Source organism: Babylonia areolata, chromosome 9 (assembly GCF_041734735.1).
Source record: "Babylonia areolata isolate BAREFJ2019XMU chromosome 9, ASM4173473v1, whole genome shotgun sequence".
Classification (NCBI taxonomy): domain Eukaryota; kingdom Metazoa; phylum Mollusca; class Gastropoda; order Neogastropoda; family Buccinidae; genus Babylonia; species Babylonia areolata.
In genome coordinates this window covers 39,839,161-39,846,072 of record NC_134884.1, presented here as the reverse complement: position 1 = coordinate 39,846,072, position 6,912 = coordinate 39,839,161, and positions in this window count along the sequence as shown.

Genomic DNA, 6,912 nt, shown 5'->3' with positions numbered 1-6,912 from the left:
GGGGGGGAGATTACCAAAATGCTTTTTTTTCTGCAGCTAATAAACCGACATTTAACACCTCGACTGTTGAACCTTGGTGTAAAAAAAATATCACTGTGATATTTTCTCCCCCTCCACTAGACCTGGAGTGGTGGTCTGGACGCTAGTCATTCGGATGAGACGATAAACCGAGGTCCCGTGTGCAGCATGCACTTAGCGCACGTAAAAGAACCCACGGCAACAACAAAAGGGTTGTTCCTGGCAAAATTATGTAGAAAAATCCACTTCGATAGGAAAAACAAATAAAACTGCACGCAGGAAAAAAAAAATTAAAATGGGTGGCGCTGTAGTGTAGCGACGCGCTCTCCCGAATTTCACACACTGTTGTGATAAAAAGAAATACAAATACAAATCTAAAAGGCAAATGCTAGTTTGTGTGTACTTTTCAATGGTGTCATTGAGTTTGCTGAATGAAAAAAAAAAATGCAATCCTAAGAGGAACGAATCCTTGAAAAAGAATGACGACCGGCATAATTAATAATATCCTGGGCTGGGTTGCACTGAGCGGACTTACCAGCACTAAGTTCGCTTAACGGTAAGAATGTTCCTAACTCTACCACAGTAAATCCCATACGCTTAGGAACATTCTTAACTAACTCCAAAGCAAAACTTAGCTCTGCAGAGATCGCCTCACACAACCCGGTCCTGACCTGTAAACTCTGTCTGGCTTGTCTCAGTGAGATGATGACAGCTCTTCATTCACACACACACACACACACACACACACACACACACACGCACGCAAACACGCACGCACGCACGCACGCACACACTGAACATCAGCAGCAGTTAAGGGATTAACTCCAGTCGATTCATGCCGCGCGACCTTCGGACCCAATTCCATAGTGTGCCGCCCCACCCCACCCCCTCCCCTCTTTCCCCGCCCCATCTCCCTCTCTTCCCCCCCTCCTCCCTGCTGATGCCGTTATGATGTTTGTCGATGGATGGCGTGTGGTATCAGCGTGTCCGGGTCATCATCATAACACGTCATGCGAAGAGAACCGCTCGTTGAGACTTGCGGATGTTGGTGGGTTATATGAAAAAAGTGATGATAATGATGATGATGATGATGATGATGATGATGATAGTGGTGAATCGTGCGTTCCTGTTTTCCGTCCTCTGCATTATGGGGGCCGGATACCAGGTGTGATGTCTCAGACTGACACCTCACCCTATCCCAGCCCACCCCAACACACACACACACACACACACACACACACACACACACACACCTCCAAGTTGAATTAACTCCATGGAATCGTTCCGGAACATGCCTGAATATTGACTCCAGTGGCAGCTGCAAGCCTGGGAAAACGCTGCCCCTTGCGCAATAGCCGAGTGGTTAAAGCGTTGGACTTCCAATCTGAGGGTCCCGGGTTCGAATCACGGTGACTGCGCCTGGTGGGTAAAGGGTGGAGATTTTTACGATCTCCCAGGTCAACATATTATGTGCAGACCTGCTAGTGCCTGAACCCCCTTCGTGTGTAAACGCATGCAGAAGATCAAATACGCACGTTAAAGATCCTGTAATCCATGTCAGCGTTCGGTGGGTTATGGAAGCAAGAACATACCCAGCATGCACACCCCCGAAAGCGGAGTATGGCTGCCTACATGGCGGGGTAAAAACGGTCATGCACGTAAAAGCCCACTCGTGTACATGCGAGTGAACGTGGGAGTTGCAGCCCACGAACGCAGAAGAAGAAGAAGAAAAAGCTGCCCCTTGCTCTGGTGAAAAACAAACATACGTACAAACAAACAAGGTATGGTTCGTTCTGGGCAGCTCCCAGCACACACTGAACAGTTCTGAAAGCACTACATGATGAGTCAGTGTGGGCTGGTATCCTTTCACTTTCACCATTCATTCAGGGGCCCTAGTCCATACGAACACGAGTGGAGTGTACGGAGAAATCAGGGCTATACAAAAATAACTCCATGGGCAGTCCATGTAGGGGGGGGGGCAGTACGACTGGCCCCCCCAAAATATCTCCCCTGGAGTCTTTTTTGAGACATGGAGTGGAGAGTCATTCTTCTTTTGCCCCCAAAATATCCCCCCTCAAGATATGTCTTGATTTTCCAGTGTGAAAAGGAGCTAGAGTTAATTTTGGGCATTGGATGGGGTTGGAAAAAATGTGCCCTGAATCACCCAAGGTGAGTGGTTTGTGGTACAACTCCAGTGGAGTCAAAACAGATGCTAGGGGGTCATTTCCAGGTGCTACACCGGCAGCTGTGCTTAGGGGTGGGGGGTGGGGGGGGGGGGGGGGGGGGGGGGGGGGGGGAGGAAGGAAGGAGAGGGTGAGGAGATGGATGGGGGAGATGAATAACGGCCAGGGCTGCCCAAGGCCATGATCCTGCTCATGACAGCTTCGGGGGTGGAGGGGGTGTGGGGGCGGGGGGAGGGGGGGGGGGGTCGATAGGCTGGAAGAGTTACAAGCCGTGATGCCACAGGGTCGCCGTTTAGTGTGTGAGTTTCTGTGGACAACGTAAACAACGACGAGCAACAGCGATGATGATCAGTGAAGCTGATAAGAGATCTCGAAGACGACAAGGGCGGAAACGACGACGATGATGATGGTGATGATGGTCATGATGGTCATGATGATGATGATGAAAACGGAGAATATTGTTATGACGATTTCAATGATGATGATGATGATAATGATGAAGGTGACAAAAGACGACGACGACAATTAACCGACTACTACTACGACGACAATGATGATGATGTCGAAAACAACAACGGCGGAGACGACGACGACGATGATGATGATGATGCAAACAAAAAATCGGAGGTTGTAGTCAATGATGATGTTGATGATGATGGTGGTGGTGATGACGATGATGACGCCATCAACGACAATGTTATGGCAGATGTGGGAGCGCATCATTCTAATCATTTGCCTTCTTATGTACCCTCTGTGGGTGCGCAGATGACAGGTCAGACCAATCTGCGCCCGGAAGGTTCTGACGCAGTGTGGACAGGGGATGGTGGCGGCTGTCGGGGACTTGCTGGCACTGCTTTTCCTGGCCTGTCTGCGTTGCTCTGCTGCAGCGATTCTGTTGGTCTGTCCATTGCATTCAGCTCCCACGAGTCGTGGCTGATGTTGAAGGACTTCAGAGAAGCTTTCAGAGTGTCTTTGAAGCGCTTTTTTTGGCCTCCATGGGAGCGCTTGCCATGATGGAGTTCGCCGTACAGCAGTTTCTTGGGGAGCCGGTGGTCTGGCATGCGAACTACACGATTATTGTAGGCCCTGACCAGCCCGATGGATTAATGAGAAATCAGGGATCCTCACTCCCCACCCCCGTTTTTTTGTTTTGTTTTTTTTTTTCTATGTTTTTTGTTGTTGTTGTTGTTGTTGTTGTTGTTGTTTTGTTTGGTTTGGTTTTCGTTTTATTCTTTCTTTTCAAAACAGACTTTTTTTGTAGCGTGTTGGCTATGTTTATATAGATTTTATTTGATTTTATTTGATTTTTTTATCTATTTATTTATTTATTTATTTTTCAATTATTTTTTTATCTATTTATTTATTTCATTTTTTAAATGTTATTTTGTTATTATTAATATTTATTTATTTACTTATTTATTTATTTTATTTTATTTTATTATATATATATATATATATATATATATATATATATATATATATATATATATATATTTTTTATACGCTTATAGTTGACTTCATCAAGTTTTTGCGCCTTATACATATTACAATTATTAGTAGTAGTTCTTTTCTTATGTATTTTTCTCTCTTTTTTCTTTTTCTTTTTTTTTTTTTTTTTTTTTTTTCTCAAGGCCTGACTAAGCGAGTTGGGTTACGCTGCTGCTCAGGCATCTGCTTGGCAGATGTGGTGTAGCGTATATGGATTTGTCCGAACGCAGTGACGCCTCCTTGAGCAACTGAAACTGAAACTGAAACTATATATCCGGCACTCTTTGATTCAGTCTTGAAACCGAAACTCGTTATGGTGTAAGTGCAGTTTAAAAAAAAAAAATGCAGCAGTTCTCATAACGGGTGCACACTAGCAGCAGTAACAGAGGGAAGGAGGGAGGGAGGGGGAGGGTGAGAGGAAGGGAGAGGGGGTGGGGGGATGAAGGGATTGGGGAGAGGGAGAAGGATGTGTTGGAGAAAATGGAGGAAGAAAAGGGATGTTAGCCTTCCGTTAACCCTTTCACCGCCAAGCTCGCATTTATGCACAGGCGTAGTAGAGGACCGACGTCACCGAAAGGTGACCATTCATTGGTCTGTTATCCATGAACCTACTGCTCTTAATGTTCGGTGGTTAGGATAGGCCATATTTTCTATACATCGCAGGGGGGAATCCCCAGCTATTCTTAGCCACTGTCTTTTCTGTGTTTATACCACAAGGGAATTTTGTACTCTAAAGTGACTGGCAGTGAATGGGTTAACGGTGAGATCCCAACGCCAGCTGTCTTCACCAGCTCTACATCTCTCGGTTTCTGTCTGCCGCGCCTCGCCTGCATGTCTGTCTGTCTCTATAATTATCTGTCTAGTCTGTCTGTCTGTTTGAGTATCTGTCTGTCTGACTGTTCAGTCTGCCTCTGTGTGTGTGTGTGACTGTCTGTCTGTGTCTCTGTAAGTGTCCAACAATCTCCTTGTTTGTGGCCTTCTCTTGCTCTCTGTTTGATTGTCTGTCTGTCTGTCTGTCTGTTTGTCTATCTGTATCTTTGTCTGTGCATGCTGCACACGGGACCTCGGTTTATCGTCTCATCCGAATGACTATAGCGTCCAGACCACCACTCAAGGTCTAGTGGAGGGGGAGAAATATCCGCTGGGGCTGAGCCGTGATTCGGCGAACCAGCGCGCTCAGATTCTCTCACTTCCTAGGCGGACGCGTTACCTCTAGGCCATCACTCCACACGTTGTCTTCTCTATGTCTGTGTCTCTTTCTGTCTCTTTCTCTGTCTCTTTCTCTGTCTCTTTCCCGCGTGGCTGTAATTGTTTCAGTGTCTTATGACTGTCTGTCTCTTTCTTGATCGGTATATTGTCTATATTATGTCTCTCTGTCTGTCTTTTCTGTCTGTCTCTTTGTCTTTCTGCCTCTCCCTCTCTGTCTGTCTGTCTCTGTGTCTGTCTGTCTGTCTCAGCCTGTGTGTCTCTTTGTGTGTCTCTCTCTTCTTCTTTTTTTCTAGTCTGTCTGTCTCTCTGTCCGTCTCTTTGTCTCTCTCCAGCTCTCTGTCTGTCTGTCTCTGTGTCTGTCTGCCTGTCTGTCTGTCTGTCTGTCTGTCTGTCTGTCTGTCTGTCTGTCTGTCTGTCTGTCTCTCTCTCTCTCTCTCTCTCTCTCTCTCTCTCTCCTTCTTCCTCCCCATTTCCGTTTTTCCCCTCTAAGACTCTCTTCTATGACTTCCGGCCGCAAAAAGTTATTTTTGTTCCATTGATATTCTGGCCTTCCCATCCCCTACCCACAAACAATTCTCTCTACCACCTCTCCTCTCTCTCTCTCTCTCTCTCTCTCTCTCTCTCTCTCTCTCTCTCTCTCTCTCTCTCTCTCTCTCTCTCTCTCTCTCTTCCGCCTCTCTGTCTCTCTCTCTGTGTCTCTCTCTGTCTCTCTCTCTCTCTCTCTGTCTCTGTCTCTCTCTCTCTCTCTCTCTCTCTCTCTCTCTCTCTCTCTCTCTCCCCCAGCCCCTACACCGTCTCTCTGTACCGCCTGTCTCCAGTTTCAGTTTCACTTTCTCAAGGAGGCGTCACTGCGTTCGGACAAATCCATACACGCTACACCACATCTGTTGAGCAGATGCCTGACCAGCAGCATAACCCAACGCGCTTAGTCAGGCCTTGAGTGCATGCTTACATATTTGTGTACCTATGAAAGTGGATTTCATTTTACGTAATTTCGCCAGAGGACAACACTCTCGTTGCCATGGGTTCTTTTTCAGTGCGCCAAGTGCGTGCTGCACACGGGACCTCGGTTTATCGTCTCATCCGAAAGACTAGACGCTCAGTTTGATTTTCCAGTCAAACTTAGGAGAAAGGGCGAGAGCGGGATTCGAACCCACACCCTCACGGACTCTCTGTATTGGCAGCTGAGCGTCTTAACCATTCTGCCACCTTCCTCCAGATGCTGTTAGAGATAAAAGGAAAATAGGGAGACCAAGGCCAACACGAGTTTCGTTGGATGGCTTGCATGTTTGCGGCACAGCCTAAGATCCTCAGGCCTTGCACTTCTGCTTGCTCAGTGATAAGCAGCGAACTTTTCGTGATCGAAGAATCTGCTTGCACTTTTGGGAATGGGTGTGTGGGGGGTGGGGTTCAGTGGGGTTGGCCAGGGGGGAGGGGTGGGGATGGTGAAGTGGTGGGAAAGAGTGCAGTGCAATCTGTTGCACTGGGGGTGATGGGGGTGGGGGTGGGTGGTGGAGGGGTGTGTGGGCGTTGGTGAAGGAAGGAGAGGGGGGCTGGTAGCAGTTGGGGTTTTTGGTTGTTGTTTTTTTTGGGGGGACGGGTTGGATTTTGTTTTCCGCTTCTGTAATGTGTGTGTGTGTGTGTGTGTGTGTGTGTGTGTGTGTGTGTGTGGTACTTATCCACGTGCCCGTGTGTTCACCAATGTACATGTTTTTCTACGCATATATGCACATCATCTGCATACCTCTCAGTGTATTTACTGGCCATGCATGTTATTTTTTTCTGACAATGTACTTATGTACATGTGTTTATTTACGTACGTATGATATTTACCCATGCATGCTGTTTTTTTCTACGTATAATAATATTTATTGTGTATGTATGCATCAGTCTGCGTTCGTATTTGTATTTGTATTTCTTTTTATCACAACAGATTTCTCTGTGTGAAATTCGGGCTGCTCTCCCCAGGGAGAGCGCGTCGCTACACTACAGCACCACCCTTTTTTTTTTCTTT